The sequence below is a fragment of the Rhipicephalus microplus genome, unplaced genomic scaffold (assembly GCF_043290135.1).
Source record: "Rhipicephalus microplus isolate Deutch F79 unplaced genomic scaffold, USDA_Rmic scaffold_21, whole genome shotgun sequence".
In the NCBI taxonomy this organism is placed as follows: domain Eukaryota; kingdom Metazoa; phylum Arthropoda; class Arachnida; order Ixodida; family Ixodidae; genus Rhipicephalus; species Rhipicephalus microplus.
In genome coordinates, this window is record NW_027464594.1 from 9,115,096 (window position 1) to 9,134,410 (window position 19,315).

Genomic DNA, 19,315 nt, shown 5'->3' on the forward strand with positions numbered 1-19,315 from the left:
GGGAGTCTTTGAGTGTTTGTTTTCTCCTTTATCGTCGACCTTGAAGCGCCTCTCTGCGCTTGGTATTGTTACTGTCGCTATAATTCGGCGGCGCGCGCTTTTTCGGAGTGCTCGTTTGTAATATCAATAACAGTATAGTGTATCCAGATGAGTGATTAACCAGGTTTGTTCTCTGGAGCACGTCACTTAAGCAAATTCTCAAAAAAGTGGGGTAATTTCCGTGCTACCTTTTTTATGCGGTGTTTCCGTACAAATTCCTTTCATACATGCTTCATAAATCCAATAACACTTCTCTCAAAGTAGCCACGACTGTTTCCCCTCTTCCAACCCAGCCGCAGCCTTCAAAAAACTGCTCATATCAGTGACGCTTGGAGGTTTTTTATCTTTGAACCTACTTCAAGTCAGCGGAAATTGTGTCATCACAGAAAGTAAACTCATGGGCCAAATTCCTCGCAAGGTATGACTCAAGACACTTTATTTATTGAACCAATTTTCGTTCATTATTTCTTTCTTGCCCTCTTCATTAGTCTGGTTTATTTTTTCTCTTCTAAAAAACTGGACAAAAGAGAGACCATTCGTTTCCAAGCTACCCAAATCAAGTCGAAAGAAGCTCAACAGTTTGCCTTAGTGATAGCCCCATGTGCCATCAATAATTACTAGGCGGACAAATGGGATCCTTAAACTGAAAACAGAGATTGTTTACGGTGTGTTCAAGATGTAAGTTTTGGTGCCCTAACTATTGTTTATGCGTTTATGAATTACTCAGTTTAAAGGAAGTGCGCAGATTTCAAATGTCTTGGATGGTCCATGTGATGAGGTGCACATACAATACTTCAGTTTACGTGTCACACTTTGCATACGGTATCACATATAAATGGGTAGTGAATGAGGTTGTAGTATTGCCTATTTAGCAGCTCTTCTTTCTCTCACTGAGTATAGATTGTTGTGAATGCGAAGACTGTTGCAATACAATTGGAGAGACAGCTACGGTAGTGCTAAAGCTACATATATATATATATATATATATATATATATATATATATATATATATATATATATATATATATATATATATATATATATATATATATATATATATATATATATATATATATATATATATATATATATATATATATATATATATATATATATATATATATATATATATATATATATATATATATATAGGTACAGATGCTTCACCATCAGAAGGGAAATCTCGCATTATTAGCACTTTATCTAAGGCTTTTCACTGGTCCACCTCCCTAAGACTTCCAGATTTCTCGTCAGTATTTTCGGCAGAATTTTCGGCAGAATTTTCGCCAGCCTCAAGTGTGGCAGTAGTTACCAATTCGTTATCACTGTGTTCGGCGCTCGCCTCCAATAGTTATTCGTATTTATCACGGAAGTTTCATTTTCTGGTCCCAACTCGTATAACTATATTTAGATTGATCTGGGTTCTAGGACACAATGGTGTAAAAATGAATGAAATGGCAGACACTAGCCGTGATCAGTGGTCCGGTACTTTCTCTTATTCCCGCTACAGCACTGTGACAGATTTGGAAGGCGTGCCATGATTGAAGACTCTGGTAAAATATTATTCACTCACCTAAACGAATATATTCACTTCTTGTTTACTTGGCGTAGCACGTTCTGGGCAACACGCAAAGAAGAAGTTATGTTTAAGAAATTACGCTTTAGGCTTACAAAACTAAATAACTATATGCTTAGAGCTGGTCTGGCGCCTTTTCCTGTTTGCTCATTCTGTAACAAGGATAAAACAATCAAGATTTTTTTTATTATCGTGTAGTAAACTCACTGGCTATGAATAAAACATTTATAAAGCGGCTGTTTCTCGAATTGGATTGAATTTTAATATTTCTAGTATTCTCTCCTTGGGAGCCTCCTTATGAAGTCATTGTCACTGGGATATCTGTTCTGCTGTAGCAAGTTTTTTTAATCGAATCAAGGCGGTTTTGATTGAAAATCTCTCAATTAGTAAAGTTTGTTTTTCTAACCATTCCTAATTCATTAGATTTAAGTATTTGTGTGATGTCATCTGTCTAATTGCTCGTTTCTTTACCAATCCTTCATATATAGAAGGGTGTAAGACATGCTTTTAGGGCATCATCATCATCAACCTTCATTAAGAGAGACATGTCTTGCAGAGGTCACTTGCACGTCATCCTCCGGGTTTTCCGGGTCAATACTTTGGAATACAAAACACTCCATGATGGGAGTAGGAGATTGAAAGCGTTCCTATAAGGACGTTTGGGGCAGTGTTCTAACAGGCTGAGGAAATTGTAAAGCACATGATTTATTGATTGATTAAAAACTTTATTTTGGTTCTGAGAAGACGCATGGGGACCCCGCCGCACAAGGCTAATCCCACGCAGTGGCTGTCAAGCCGAGCATGGCGGCCCGTTCGCGGGCACTCGGACGGCCAGGATTTGATCGTTAAGTTTGGGGCTGTGAAAGAGCACTGCCCAGCTGTCTTAGCTGAAGGCCGAGCCAATGGCTTCACATTCCCACAACACATTTCTGAATGTTGCTAATCGTCCACAGACAGAGCAATCCGGAAACCGTTCAGGGTACATGGCATGAAGAACGGCAATGTTAGGGTACACACTGGCTTGCAATAGTCTAAGGGTAACTGCCTGTGCCAAGCACAAGGCAGGGTGTGGGATGAGGAATACCCGTATTTACAGATAGAAGTGTTTTGTTATTTTATTGAACGTAAGTAAGGGTTCTCCGCAAGGCAGAGTGACTGCGGAAACGGCGTGGTCAGTGAGCCCTTGCACGGCCTCGTGTGCGCCCTCGTTAGGGTTAGAGTTCTCAATCGACCACAGGTGAGCGGGAAACCAAGTGAAAGAATGGGTCGTGATACTATTGACGCTTTGGAGAACGCAAAGTGCCTGAGGGGCAACCATCTCGGTTTCGTAGGCTTTGATAGCCGCCTTTGAGTCACTGTATATTGACTCTGCTACTATCTATCATAGCAAGCGAGATTGAGACCTGTTCGGCAATCGCGGGCTTCGACGTGCGTACCGTGGTGGAGCAAGTAAACCTGGAATTGAGGTTGATGATGGAAACAGCGAATGCCTCTTGTAGGACATATGGTGAAGCACCCACAAAGCTTGCATCAGTGGGATTGCTACTGACGTGGTCCAGCAGAGCTCTACTCCTGGCCCTACGTTGACCGAATTTTTGCGCAGGGTGGATATTGCGGGGAATGGGTGCGATGTTCAGTTGATGTCTTTGGGAATCCGCACGGAACATGGGCACTGGTCAGTGCAACTGAGACCCAAATTGTCAGGTATTTTGCGGCCCGATTTGCTTCCGAAAAACCTCTGCAAGTGTGAGGGCTGTTGCGCCTTGATTATCTCTTCGAGTGTATTGTGAACACCAAGCTTGCGCAGGTTGTCAGTGCGAGTGAATACAGGCAAGCAGAGCGCGAGCTTAAAGACCTTTCTTATGAGGTAATTGAGCTTATTCTTCTCTGCAACATGCCAGTTATGAATGGCCGCCCAGTACGAAAAGTGGCAGAGCGCAAACGCATATAAGATGTGGATGAGATTGTCTATGATGTATACCGCTCTGTTCTCAGCTCTGTTCAGTGAACTTTCGCAATATATATACATATGTTAACGCACACTGTCCAGAAAAAAAGGTCATCAACTGTTGAATTAGTGTAAGCAATTTGTTTTGTAAATGAATTTGACCAACATACAAACAACACACAAAGTAAAAGCTCGTTAATTCGTACTCGAAGGGTACTGTGAAATTGTTCAAATTGATGGGTAGGCACTAGGATGAGCGTACATTGTACCAAAATGCGTGGGCAGAATACAAAAAAGCCACATCTGGACTCATTATTGTGAACTAAGAGCTACTACGAATTTGTAGCAGATGAATTCGCGAATTCAGTTCATGGAGCTCTAACAGTGAACATAATTGGCCATTCACTATTACGCCAAAAACAGCATCGACATGTGTGCGAGCAGTAAGCCTTAATGTTGAAATATATGTGAATATTTATGCTTCAAAACATGCCTATTTACATGGCAGAGTTACCATAAACAAAATGACAAGTAATGAGTAATTTGCATTCACTTGCGTTTCTTCCATTGCGACTTCTTGATTATCGTTTGTAGCATGCCGAAGGGTTTCAGTTGAGCTTAGAAAATCTTATCTGCTGAGAAAGGATGTTGTTCCGTTGTTTTGCACCTCTAGTGAATTTAGTTTGGTTTCATTTTTCAAAATATTGTGATCACTCTAGACAGACTTCTGCAAGCAGGGACAAAAACAAGGGGCTCCCAGCTCAATTTATTTTTGTTGTAGATATCAATACGTTCAAATCATGGAGAGGTTTTCTCCATAGAAATACACAAGGATGTGCTGAGACCAGTACAATACTTCAAATTAACTTTAGCTTTCACTTAGGTCAGTTTGAATAAAGATTTGTACTGTAATAATATTTGTTCTTTATAACAGATATTAAACATAACATGGAGGTTTTAAAGGTACCTTGATTTTGAACACAACAAAAATTCAGTGCACTCGATAAGTATAATTAGGGTTGGGCAATGTTTTTACAGCCACCCACTTTTTTATCATGAGCGAGTGAGCCTCAACCACCCAAATGTAAGTGGCCTATAATGAAGCGCGGTGACAAAAAAAAAGAGAGGATATGTGCGTATGTGGGATGGACACTTTCATACAGCCGCCTTCTGCCACGATGTTCCGAAAACTAGACACTACGACGCCATCAACCGGCGCTTATTAGATCGGTGATCTCTGCTCTGGCATTCAGGTAAAGAAAAGGCGGCTGTACATGTTTATGATAATATTGTGTAGTAACAGCTATTATCTAAATATTGTTGTGAGCTATGTATTCAGAACGAGGTAGTTTTGTATGACACCAATGAGAGGAGTGAGGCAGACAGTTAGTAGGTAGTGAAAAATGAAAATGTGAATCCAGCTTCTGGCTTCGTCCATCGTCTCATCAGTACCTTTGATGACTATGCACCGTTGGCCTAAAAATAATATCTTTACATAATCATAATATCTTTACGAGGGTTATTTAAAAAGTAAGGGCCGTTTGGTTCCAAACAAGTGAAGATTCGTCAGCAAAGGCCTTTTTTATTCGCTGGATTATGTTAGCGAAAACATACTTTACCTTTCAGCAGAATCACTGTTAAATTCTGAGCACTTTTCGTACCACCGCAGTAGTTTGTTTGGTCCCTTCGCACAGAAGATCGCCACCTTGGAATGAAACCTGTTGTCGATGGTGATCTGCTCGGCACCCAACAAGCTGTCGAAGGTCTGTGCCCGCATTTGTTCACAGAAAGCTAACCTTTCATGTGAAAAGAAGCACGCCCGGCCAGTTCTGCGTTGCATAGTCGACGTTATTAATTTAATTACGTTGAGCTGTGGCGAGGTGTATATAGGCCAAACAGAACGCTGTGTTAATGATGGCCTTAGGGAGCATATCGTATCAATAAAAAATGGCGTGGGTTCACACCTGTCGTTACATTGTGCTTCTTGCGGCTGCACACCACTATTCCGAGAGATGCATGTGTTAGGACGAGCAGGGAAACGTTTGTACCTGAAGTACTGGAGGCATACCACATACAAAAGAAAGAGAACGAATGCGTCAGTGTCCCATCGATCATTTCGCACAAGAACGAGTACCTGTTACTGAACTTTCATAAATACATCTTTTAATTTTTTACTTATTTAAAGCATTCATTTAGGTGACTATTATGCATATTTATTTATTCTTTGTGATGGTTCATTGCAATGCTATTATTGTCAATATGTCTGTGAGTCTGTTTTCCTAATAATTCTATGTTATTTATGTATATGATGTATCTCGTACTAAGTTACAGCCACATTTCTTCTTTTTTATTTAATTTCACCACTATCCTAATGAAATGTATACTGTTTATTTAGGCGTGCTAGTACGTTTGTCAATTATTCACCACACGCAAGTGATTATTATGTGTAGTGAGTGCGTGTATGGTGCTGGAGACCTAGTCAGTTGACGTTTATGCTAACGTGACATTTTGCCATCAGCACCATGAGAATCTTGTATTGTTGCACAAATGAAGAAATAAAAAATATTCAGATAGCGCTGTGCTATAGCTTTCTTCTGTTTAGGCTTTTGTGTGTGCAAAGTGATAATCGCTTGTGTTGTGCTCCCTTCTTGTGCGCATACTGGAAGCATATATAATTGGGTGATGCGAGTAAAATAAACGAGTTGAAGGTCCTGCGTTCTATCCTGCCTCCTTTTTTTCCTTGCTAGTGTTTGTTACGCTGGCATTATTTTACTAAGCTATGCACCGATTCGCCCAACGTCACACTTTGCTAAAGCTTTAGGTTATGTACAACTTGTCGATCATATAGATCATCTTGATATTCCCGATGAAACCCCATGTAGTCACATTGCTACATTCACTCATGCGTCTAAGCCATCAAGTTCGCCAGCCTTCGACAACACCATAGACATAGACCGCCCCCCCTCTTGTCGCCGCCAACTTGTTGCTCTCCTTAATTGGTTTCTCTCTTTCAGCTTTCAACAACCTTTATTAGGCCACACCAGGACTATCAGTTGTACTATTGACACCACCTCACACTTGGCCCTGCGATAGCATCCTTACCCCGCTTCCACCGAAGAGAGCCGCGTCATTACGGTGCAAGTAGATGACAGGCTTCAACGTGGAAGTACACAACCTTCTCAACGCCCTTGGTCATCTCCTGAGGTACTGGTTAAAAAAATATGGCACCATTTGATTTCGCCCTGACTATCGCCGCCTAAACAAGATTACGAAAAGAGACATCTACCCGTTACTACGAGAAGACAATGCTCCTGACTGTTTACAAGGTGCCAAGTACTTTACATCCTTGGATCTGCGCTCAAATTATTGGCTAGTGCCAATGGCTGAACGTGATCGCCCTAAAACAGCCTCTGTCACGCCCGATGGTTTATATGAGTTCAATGTCATGCCATTTGGGCTCTACCAGGCACCTAGGGCATATGAGCGCATGATTGATACCATCCTGCGAGGCCACAAGTGGAAGACTTGCTTTTGTTACCTGGACGACATCGCAGCCTTTTCATCTGATTTCTGGACACACCTTGCTCCTCTCCACAAAATTCGCACGTGTCTAACGGAAAGACATTCAAGCTGAATACGTAGTTGCCTATGCAAGTCGGGCTCTCAAAAAAGCTGAATTAAATTACTCCGTGACAGAGAAGGAGGGTTTGGCGATAATGTGGGCGTTGACGAAGTTTCGCCCATACCTTTACGGCCATCCTTTCGACGTGTTCACAGACCACCACGCTTTATGTTGGATTTCTACCTTGAAAGATGCGTCGGGACGCCTGGGCCGTTGGGCACTTCGATCGCAAGAATACGATATTCGTGTCGTATGTTGTTCCGGTCGCAAGCATGCGAATGCCGATGCACTGTTTCGCTCACCAATAACACCGAATGTGGCTTCTATGTCCCCCGTTTTTACCACGTTCTCACCCCTCGACACCACTGACATGCTTTCGGAGCGGTGTAAAGATGCATACCTTGCCTTGTTACTCGACTACCTCACCGATCTATCTGCTGTCTCTTCCACATGTATGCTGTCAAGCAGCCCACTTTTCTATGCGAGACAACATTCTGTACCACCGAAACTACATACCAGGTGGTCGGAAGGGGCTCTTTTGGTGTCAATAGTCATATGCACTCGGACATCTGTATGAATTTTCATGTAGAAGCCCGAGCGAGATGACTTCGTTGCGGCTTATTTGATTCACTAAACGTCATCGCACCTAGAACAATGTGCAAAAACAAATCATATATCTGTCTTATCGGTAGCAGTACGAAAACGCTCGTCTCCTGGACGTCCTTAGGGGTTTGAGTTTGTCGGTATGTATTCTTAGAAAGCAGCTAGAACAAAAATGACGTATTTATAGCTGGTAATATCAGCTACTTTCTGTAAGTTGTAGTAAGGCCAAGACGGGGTACTTTGATGACTAACGAGCGGTTAGTCATCAATCTAACTGCAATGTACACTCCGCTTGAACAGTTTCATCAGTGTGGATTCCGGGCGTGTCGCTCCGCTTTTTTTACACGTTTGTGCAGCCGTTTTGGAACTTTCAACACCGTGTTCTGATGATAGCTTCACTCCTCAAAGTTGCTACGTAAGCTACGCACCACTTCCCTTAAATGGAAAAAGCCGGCGATTCTTCCGTACGCAAATATGTAATCACAGCACGGACCTCACAACAGGCCGGGGCAACAATATTCGCAAATGGTGTCGGCGTTCCCCGACAAGCAGATCACTACAGAGCCAAAACAATCACTTCAGTCCTTTCGCGCACAATCAACAGATTGTACTGCGCATATAACTCTTCACTCTGACGTGAAAATCTTGAAAGATATCAAAATAGCCCGTACAAAATGAAGAACCATCGCAGAAAAACTAGTTATACAGCTGGAGTTGACCGATGTGATTACTCCACAGTCTATTTTTCTATCATTGCTACCATGTCGTGCTAAATAAGGGTGCGCAATAGAGCGTACAGCCCCTCTCCACACGGGGAAAAGTACGCGTGGGAGATGAGCGCGTGCCGCCGCGTCGTGAATATGTGACGACGCTAAGGTCCCTAGATAAAAGAAACTTGTTTCATCTAGAGACCTTAGAAGGTGCGGGCTCATTCATCTTTCTGGTAATGCTGACCACACGGTAGTTGCCCCCTTACCCCGCTAAGATGCTCAGCACCAGCGGTAAGTGGTAGATATAAATAGCTTGCTGTTTGAATCTTCAAGCACGTGCTCCTCCATAGCTCGTGAATAACGCCTCGCGCTCACGACACAGAGGTGCAACGTTCGACATCGCACGCCGGAGTCTTGTGCTGGATTTTTTCTTGCATTCACACACACACACACACACACACACACACACACATATATATATATATATATATATATAAGAAAAAGAAGTGTATACCTAAGGGCTCGTTTTTCCGTGTTTTGACACAATATTAATGAGATCTAACAGACAGTAGTGCCAAGGAATGTACAGGGGAAGTTATTAGAACCAATGGAATGTAAATAACAAAGAAAAGTGGGTGAAAAAATAACCAGCCGTGAGAAGGATTCGAACCTATGACCTTCGAATAACGCATTCGATGCTATATATATATATATATATATATATATATATATATATATATATATATATATATATATATATATGTGTGTGTGTGTATATATATAAATATATATATATATATATATATATACAGTATAAAAAGAGGTCGACAAACGTGCGAAAAAACACTAGTTTTACTAACGTTTCGGCAGGTGGGCCTGCCTTCGTCGGAGTGAAACTCCGACCGATCATTCACTCCGACCGTCCGATCATTCACTCCGACCAAGGCAGGCCCACCTGCCGAAACGTTAGTAAAACTAGTGTTTTTTCGCACGTTTGTCGACCTCTTTTTATACTGCATTTTCCACCGGATCCATTGAATATCACCCCACCATATATATATATATATATATATATATATATATATATATATATATATATATATATATATATATATATATATATATATATATATATATATATATATATATATACATATATATATATATATATATATATATATATATATATATATATATATATATATATATATATATATATATATATATGTATATATATGTATATATAGTGACGGGGATTACAAGCGCACGGAAGAAAGACATGAGTGTATTACCAATATTTAAAAGTAGGTGAGAACTACCACCAGGGCTACCAGGCTTTCGCGCACTCAGTCCGCTTCTTCCGCTTCGACTAGTCTACGACGGTGGGGCCATGCCCACTGCCTCGTAACATCAGCCCCGGCGGACGAAGCGCCATGACGGCGCCACTAAGTCAATCAGGACTGGCAGTATAGTACCGTTTTTCAGTCGTGACACATAAACAACATCAGTAAGTGGTGAGGCAGAAGACGAGTGTGGTTGAATGGGACTGATGAGGTTGTCGACGTCGGTGACCTTGCGGAGAACTTTGTAGGGCCCTGTGTATCGTGGGAGGAGCTTCTCGCACAAGCCTTCACGCCGATGCGGCGTCCAAAGTAGGACGAGAGAGTCAGCAGGATAGTCAACGTCACGGTGCCAGTCATCGTAGCGGACTGTTTGTGAGGCCTGCGAAGCAGTGAGCCTAGTGTGCGCGATTTTGCGAGTGACGCCGGCTCGAGAAGCAACGTCCTGAGCATACGCCATTGGTTCGGTGGTATCAGAAAGAAGGAGTGTGTCGAATGGTAACGCAGGGTTGCAACCGTGCAGAAGAAAGAACGGAGAATAGCCAGTGGTGTCATGCCTTGACGAATTGTATGCAAACGTAACGGACGGAAGCGTTGCGTCCCAGTCACGGTGGTCAGAAGAGACGTACATGGACAACATGTCTGTAAGAGTTTAGTTGAGGTGCTCTGTGAGACTGTTGGTCTGCGGATGGTAGGCAGTACTAAGATGATGTTCGGTAGAGCAGCTACGGAGGATTTCGCCGATAACTTTTGCGAGGAAGCGACGGCTACGATCCGTCAAAAGCTGGCGCGGAGCCCTATGCCGCTGAATGACGTCATTCAGTAGAAAGCCTGTGACGTCTGTAGCGCAGCTACTTGGCAAGGCACGAGTTATAGCTTATCTGGTCGCATTGTCAGTTGCAACAGCGATCCATTTGTTGCCTGACACGGACGTCGGAAAAGGACCATGCAAGTCGAGACCGACACGGAAGAATGGTTCTGGGGTAAAGTCGATAGGTTGGAGCAGAGCAGCCGTACGGAGAGCAGGACGTTTGCGACGCTGGCAGCGCTCGCAAGCAGTGACATAGCGGAGCACAAATTTATACAGGCAAGGCCAAAAGAACCGTTGCCGCACGCGGTGATAGGTGCGGGAAAACCCCAGGTGTCCTGCCGTCGGAGCATCATGCAGATGTTGAAGAATGGTCGCACGTAGGTGTCGAGGAATAACTAGTGAAAATTCCGGGCCATCAGGCATCATGTTGCGGCGATACAGAATTTCGTCGCGGAGGACATATTGATGGAGCGAAGGGTTGGAATGTCCTGAAGATATTCGCTCAATGGCCGTCTTGAGGGTTGCGTCTCGGCGCTGCTCTGTACCAATGTCGCACAAATCGGATATGGCAAGCACACAAGAATCGCTCTCATGAACAGCGAGGCTAGCAGGGTCCACTGGATAGCGCGAAAGACAATCAGCGTCTTGATGCAACCTGCCAGAGTTATAAATTACGTCGAAGTTATACTCCTGAAGACGTAGAGCCCAGTGGCCTAGGCGATCAGTTGGGTCCTTGAGCGACGACAACCAACACAGAGCGTGGTGGCCCGTAATAACTGAAAACTCCCGGCCATAGAAGTAGGGGTGAAATTTCGCTACAGCCTAGACCAACGCAAGACACTCGCGCTCCGTTATCGAATAGTTTTGCTCAGATGTGGAGAGAAGGCGGCTGGCATACGCAATAACACGCGTTTGGCCACCTTGGTGTTGAGCGAGGACGGCGCCGATGCCATGGGCACTGGCGTCTGTGCGAACTTTAGTCGTCGCGGACGGGTCGAAGTGAGCCAGTATTGGTAGTGAAGTGAGCAGGTTGATCAGCATGGCAAACGCAGCTGTTTGGTCTTGGCCCCACGAGAACGGCGCGTTCTTTTCGAGAAGATCAGTTAGTGGTCGTGCAATTGTAGCGGAATTACGTATAAAACGTCAGAAGTACGAGCATAAGCCCACAAAACAACGAACATCTTTGGTCGAAGAAGGCAGAGGAAAGTTCTTCACAGCGCTGATCTTGTCAAGGTCCGGTTGGACTCCAGCAGCACTAACGCGATGACCAAGGACCGTGATTTCTTGTCGGCTGAAATTGCACTTTTTTGAGTTCAGCTGGAGCCCCGCTCGACGGAAAACGGCTAGAACGGTCAACAAACGAGTTAGGGGGCTTTCAAATGTTTGGGAAAAACTATCACATCATAGAGGTAGCAAAGGCAGAGGGACCATTTAAAATCACAGAGGAGAGAGTCCATCATGCATTCGAACGTTGCCGGGGCGTTGCACAGCCCAAAAGGCATAACCTTGAGCTGATAAAGGCCAGCTGGTGTGACGAAGGCAGTTTTTTCTCGGTCTAAGTTGTCGACAAAAATTTGCCAATTGCCTGAACGCAACATCTATAGATGAAAAGTATCATGCGCCATGAAGGCAGTTAAGGGCACCGTCGATTCGTGGCAGCGGATATACGTCTTCGTGGGTTATCTTGTTCAAGGCATGGTAGTCAACGCAAAATCTCCAACTGCCATCCTTCTTTTTGACTAAAACAACAGGTGACGCCCATGGACTTGAAGAGGCCTCTATGACTCCTTTGGAGAGCGTCTTCTCGCCTTTTCGTTGTATCATCTGGCGTTCGGACTGGGAAACACGACATGGTCACCGTCTAACAGGACTAGCATTGTCGGTATGTATTTGATGACGCACGACGGACGTTTGACCTAAAGGGCGGTCATTGATGTCGAAAATATCTCGGTAGATGGTCAGAACGTAGTAGAGTTGCGCAGCCTGACAGGGCAGAAGATCAGGGGCAATCATCATCGTTATTTGGTCGGTAGGTGCATTTGCTTGGCTGGCTGCAATAGGGGACGAGGAGTGTTCAGGGTCGAATGCCACGATGCGACATGCATCAAGCGGGGAAACTTGGGCTCGAACTACTAAAGGTGAGGAGCGGTGAGAGGAACGTAGTTGTCCAAGATAGTCACAATGGTATGCGGCACAGCGACACTTTGGGCCAAGAGTACATCCACTATTGGAGACACTATGTAGTCACCGTCAGGAAGAGCTGGGGATATCGTTAAGGCCACAAACGTGGTGGCTTGCGGTGAAAGCCGAACATAATCAACAGCACTGAAGCGGTGTGACGGTGAGAATGGTACAGCCCCAAGTCGAGGCAGTTCAAGTTGGAGAACGCCGGTTGCACAGTCGATGAGAGCGGCATGAGTGGACAAGAAATCCAATCAAAGAATCAGGTCATTGGGGCATTGCTCAATAACTTCAAAGAGAACAGATGTGGGGTGATTGGCGATTGTGACGCGTGCGGTGCACATTCCTGTGATGACATCCTTCTTCCGTCGGTGACATGTATGATGCCAGGAGCAGCCGGTGTAAGCACTTTCTTAAGGCGGTGACGAAGTCAGGCACTCATCACAGAAATATGCGCCCCAGTGTCAATAAGTGCAGAAACAGTCAGGCCGTCAACGTCGACGTCGATCAAATTTCGTTGTGTCGGCAGTACAAGGAGAGAATTTGGGCTCGGTATCGAGGATGCAGCTTCACCTCTAAGAGCTGCACCGCTTAGTTTACCTAGTGGGAATTGAGCGGGGAGGTAGGTCGTCGTCGTAGAGTAGAAGGAGACGACAGGCGACGTCCAGGCGGTGAACGAGACTGATGATGTCGAGGCGACGGTTAGCGGCTGTGCTGCGTATCATGGGCATCGAAGGCATAGGGTGAAAGGCGGTGGTAGTTGTCGGTGATCGGCGCCGGGGGCTGGAAAAGGCGGTAGCTGTTGGCGCGGCGAGCAGTGTTATACTGGGTTCCGGACGAAGACCAGTGGTTGTGGCAATACCGTGCGACATGACCTATGCGGCGGCAGTTAAAGCAGATCGGACGATCATCCGCAGTTCTCTATTTTGCCAGATTTGGAGAGCGTGGATAAGACCGTTCCTGGGGCGGTGACCTGGGACGAGGCGGCGAGCTTGAACGGAAGCTATTTGGTCGAGACTGAGCAACCGCGCACACATCGAAGCCCAAATTGCTGAGTCCTTCCCGCACAATCGACTGTACCAAGCGAACCTGAGGTACTTGCAAATCGATGTGGCCGTTGGCGGGAAGAGCAGGTGTAATTGCTTCGATTTCCCGCCGGACGATTCGCGTAATTTCAGACGCCGGTGAAGGCTGCCGACGAGAGGTGAATCCATCTTCGCAGGAGGACGTTTCAGCGGTGTTCCGCAGTCGAGTGAGTGATCTTGAAATGCGCCTGCTTTTAGCCAGCTCAAAACGCCGGCATTCCTGAATAATTTCCTCGATGGTCACACAGTTCCGTCTCATTAGCAGGTTCAACGCATCGTCCGCTATCCCCTTGAGGGCGTGGCTAAACTTATCAGACTGCGACATATCGTTGTAGACTTTACGACATAGAGCCAGCACGTACTGTATATACGAGGCATACGGCTCTGTGGACGTCTGAGCACGTATAGACAACTCCTCCTTCGCAGCCGCCTTTCGACCGATGGGCTTCCCAAATAAGTCGCGAAGCTTCTCCTTGAAGGTGTCCCAACTGCCGATCTCCTCCTCATGGTTCTCGTACCAGACTTTGGTCGTGCCTTTCAGGTAAAACAGCACGTTGGCCAGCATGAGAGTCGGGTAATACCGGTTGAGCGCACTGGTACGTTCATAGTCGGCTATCGAGTCGTCGACATCGACTTCGTCCACACCACAGAACGTTCCAGGATGTTTGGGATGCGTCAGCGCGTACGTGGTTGGGGGTGGGGCCGGTGGAGGCGTTGGCGTGGATGGTGGAGGCACTGCCGAGGCCTATGGAGAGGTGGCCGTGGGATCATTCCCGTGTTTCATCATGGAAACTCCAATTTGACGACCATTGCGGAGCTCCGTTGGATGGCGCTTTGTAACCCAGCACGTCCACCAATTTGTTACGGTGGATTACAAGCACACCGAAAAAAGAAATGAGTGTATTACCAATATTTACAAGTAGGTGAGAATCACCAGGGCTGCCAGCCCTTCGCGTGCTCAGTCCGCTTTTTCCGCTTCAGTTAGTCTACGATGATGGGGCCATGCCCCTGCCTCGTTACAATTTATATATATATATATATATATATATATATATATATATATATATATATGGTGGGTGATGGCGATGCCAGAGGCAAAATGCAGTCCAGCTGAGTGTGTCCATATAATTGCTATCAATATAAAAAGTTGTAGATCCATAGAAAGAAGAAGGGCTACAAAATTCCTGGATGTATGGATAAATCTCTAGAGGGTGCATCACTATCGCCGTACGGTGCAACTTCGCGTCGCTCGCGCAGCAGCCAATCGAAAGGCAGCTGCACCGCTAATGCCATCTAGTGTACTTTCACCCAGCCGCCACATTGTAGGTAACATGGCTGGTCTGGAGGCATGTGCTGGCTTCCTTTACGGCCTGCGCATGGAGGGCTGTTTCTACCTATCACCGCAATCTGGTGGGGGCGCTCCGAGCCAACTCACTGCTGGCCATTGCGGAGGCTAGCGCGCGCAATGGCGGCCATAGCTCAAAAAAGAGAATGTCATAAACCACATCTGCTACACTTTCTAAGAGCCTGTTTCTTTGCCGAGTGGAGCATTGGGGTGACGCGTGCTGACAGGTAGATTGTCACTATTCCTCAAGAGGAAGGTATATAACAGCTGTATCTTGCCGGTACTTAGCCACAGAGCAGAAACCTGGAGACTTACAAGGAGGGTTCAGTTTGAATTGAGGACGACGCAGCGAGCAATGGAAAGAAAAATGGCAGGTGTAATCTTAAGAGACAAGAAGAGAGCAGAGTGGATTAGGGAACAAACGGGGGTTAAGGATATCATAGCTGAAATCAAGAAGAAGAAATGGACATGGGCCGGGCATGTAGCGCGTAGACAGGATAACCGCTGGTCGTTAAGGGTAACTGACTGGATTCCCAGAGTAGGCAAGCGGGTTAGGGGGAGACAGGAGGTTAGGTGGGCAGATGAGATTAAGAAGTTTGCGGGTATAAATTGGCAGCAGCAAGCACAGGACCGGGTTAACTGGCGGAACATGGGAGAGGCCTTTGTCCTGCACTGGACGTTGTCAGGCTGATGATGATGGTAATGATGATGTGCTGATTAGTCATGGTGCACAATTTCGAAAGGCGAGATTTTGCATAGGGCAAACGGGTGGATGTTTTTGATGAATGCGCAAAGAAGGACTACCTGAATGTACTGGACAACGCTGGTGGCTTCCTAGCCGAACACTGCAAGTGCTGCGGCTGCACATCGAATTTCGATGCAACCAAAGTTCGGAAAAGAACCAAAAATAGGACTGAACGCGAGTTTGTTGAAGAGCTTTCATTGGAAAAAGTGCCGATCAATGTGTAAGCGCGCCCTCAGCTACACTAAGGGTTGCTGAAATCGACTTTTTAGGTGATTTTGTCTCACGTGTCGTTTCGCTTTCTGCTGCTTTTTCGTTTGTTCTTGATCTTCTATTCTTCTTGACACTTGTTTTTTTACATAAATCAGACAAATTAAATGTTTCTTTTTTTACTGAGCGTCATTTGTCACCCAGGCGCCGGATCGTTCTGATCTATTTTGGTTCGTTCTTAGTTACACTTTATTGCTTGTGTATGGTTTTGGTTTTCTACAGCTCGGATTTCGCCGAAAGTGCAAGTGGGGTGTTGGTTTCAGGAACTGACACCAATATATGTTCTATAGGCTGTTAAGTATTGTTGTTTCATCTTCACGTGCTTTCCGTGTTTATTGTTCACTTCTTTTTCAGATACACATCTTTACTTATCGTAATGAACATGCCCGATTCATTCACGGTATTTATAATCTGATATTTCATACTAATTGAGCAAAGGAGAACAATAATTACTTCAGAATATTTATATATTTAACTAAAACTTGATTATGCACTTTGAACCTTAGCATCAACGTATCATTTCAAAAGATCTGCGAATTTAGGAATTATTTATGCTGCGATGAAATGCTGAGCACTTTGTTATGAAATCGTATGAATTTAGGGTATTTACACATCGCTCTCAGAGGTGGTGTCTCAAAGTGTTATGGTGATTTTAGTACGAACAGCGTTTTCTGAAACCTCTTCAAACCTGTTCCTGAGGCTCTGTATATAATGGTTCTCAAACATTTGGAATAGGCGCGTAAGGATCAGAAAGATGCACGTAGAACATTGACATGTATTATGAAGCATTGCCTGTAGCATCGTGCATTACGCGAAATAACTATTGTCGACAATCACCGGAGCAGAGGTTTTCTGGTATAGTGAGCTGTCAGTATACACTTGAACACAGCAAGCTAAGTGCGTGCTGCCATATCAAAAAGATTGTCGCGCCATCTGTTGCAAGTGCAGCGAAGCAACACTATGCATTGTCACGTGAGCAGACGCTCCGCACATCAAACGCGAAACTTACAACACGCTTACTGGCTGAGACGCAGGGTGTCAGGGCACCTCACGAGCCCCCATGAGGAACACAACATAACAAGTAGGCAGATTTTGGAAAACCAACGCCTTAAAGGACGGAAGTACGCGCCTGCGCACCCCATCTTGAGCAGCCAACAAGCCAGGGTCTGGCGCTTCCTTCAAAGGAACACATACCTACACATATCAAGACTACGCGTGATTTTTCCTGAGCTACACACAACATGAATATGAATGACCCTGGTGTAACATCCACACAGTCACACTTCAACACATCACTTACCAATGTGCAAAGCGACCAGCCCACGCAGTACTACAATGGTGCACTCACGCGAAACACTCACAACGTGGTCTTGGGAGGCACGACGTTCCGAGCGGGCACTGGGAAGCCAACTGGGGACCATAGACCAGGCCCGGCAAGCCGCCGTGGCCAGTGGTGCTTTACAAGAGGTCACCACCCAAAATAAAACCATGTACTGTCCTATAAAGTTCTTTCGCTCTCTGTACAACCCGAGTACAGTTGTAAGCACGTTTCGCACTATTCCTCTTTCTTGTGCAAGTTTGTGCTGATTTCAAGCACAATGATGAGGAGACCTTTCTCGACAATCCGAAATGTCCACAGCACGTGCATTCAAGACTGCGAAGCAACCTCGTCTGGTACGTACAGTCACAATTGAAAGCAACGCGAAAAGCGGAAGGCGTTGCTTTCGATACAATCGAACTACGGTGTGCCTTGACTGAGGCAAGGCGGAATTTTTACTGTAAGCTGGGTCAACGTAGCGCTCGAATCTCACTACAACTTCAGTTCATGCATCGAATGTGTTTTATCAATTAACATTCCTGCCGGGTATCGGAAAACACACGTGGTGCGAAAGTGCCAGCCAGAACAAGATTTCAGAATGCTACGGTGACGCCAGCCGAAATCACAGATTAGCATAGTGAGAGTCCAGGCATGTAATTCTTCGACAGAGTCGAAAGCCATGTTTTCCGCGCCGTTCGCGTCTCTTTGAATTGTGATGATACACTGTTACAATTGTACTAAACGTGCACGGCGCGTCCATCCAATCGTGAGTCGTAATATCTCCTATGATTGGCATGCGGCCTGCGAAAGAGTACGGCAATGATCTGGTGCCGCCTACTGAAGCCATGCTGTATGCAAATCGCTGCTGTAAGGTGAAACAGCATGCGTGACACTTGAATATACACAATAAATATACTTACTCGTACACATGTACCGAGATCGTAGTGTTTCGTGCCGATCGCGATTATATAGACTGGTGGCAGAGCTGGGCGCTTTTTGTTGCGGAAGGAAATCTCTGCAATCACAAAACCCCGCACCGGCATGAATGCCGCTTCGTGTTCTCATTTTCACAGAGAGTGCTGAGCAACCTTATTCCTGCGCTGGCTGTTTTCGTATGCGAGAACGGCACAGTCGCGCCAAGATGACTTCTTGTAAGCGCGGTAGTTGGCGCTGTGCTTGAATACCCGCAGTAAGTGTACGTATTCGTGCATATGTACCTACTGTTCATGTCACGGGATCGTGTCCCGGCTACGGCGGTTGCAATTTACATGGAGGCGAAACTGCTGTAGGCCCGTGTGCTCTAATTTGGGTGCACGTGAAAGAACCCCCGGTAATCGAAATTTCCGGGGCCCTCTACTACGTCATCTCTCATAATCATATGATTTAGGAAAGCAAAACCCCACATATCAATCACGCCTGTCCTGTTGACGACATTTATCCATTGGCAAAAAAGTTCAGAGCTTTTTGTAGAGAATGAGAATCGGTGAAAGGTGAAAACACCGCACCGGCACAATTTAGGCAATGCGCTGTGAACTTCACAGGCAGTGCTCAACAATCTCTTTCTTTTGCGCTGGTTGTTTTCGCATCCGAAAATGACGGAGTGGTACCCAGATGAGTTCTGATCAGCGGACGCAGCTCGCACGGCCACTTTTTTCAATTTTAAAGTTCAAGAGCCACTGTTTGTTATGCTAGTGAGGCATGCCTCGGCAGTTCGAAAGAAATTTT

At 45.3% G+C, this 19,315-nt stretch overlaps 1 protein-coding gene and 1 long non-coding RNA gene across 3 annotated transcripts in view; one reads left to right on the forward strand and one right to left on the reverse strand.

Annotated features, from left to right (window-relative positions):
* Window positions 1–19,315, reverse strand: part of LOC119179505 (uncharacterized) — a 150,330-nt gene that overhangs the window by 50,024 nt on the left and 80,991 nt on the right. The window lies entirely within an intron of this gene.
* Window positions 1–19,315, forward strand: part of LOC142785333 (uncharacterized) — a 58,922-nt gene that overhangs the window by 10,119 nt on the left and 29,488 nt on the right. For both annotated transcript variants that reach the window (XR_012888920.1, XR_012888921.1), the window contains exon 2: window positions 333–457. This is a non-coding gene — a long non-coding RNA (uncharacterized LOC142785333). The remainder of the gene's footprint in view (window positions 1–332; window positions 458–19,315) is intronic.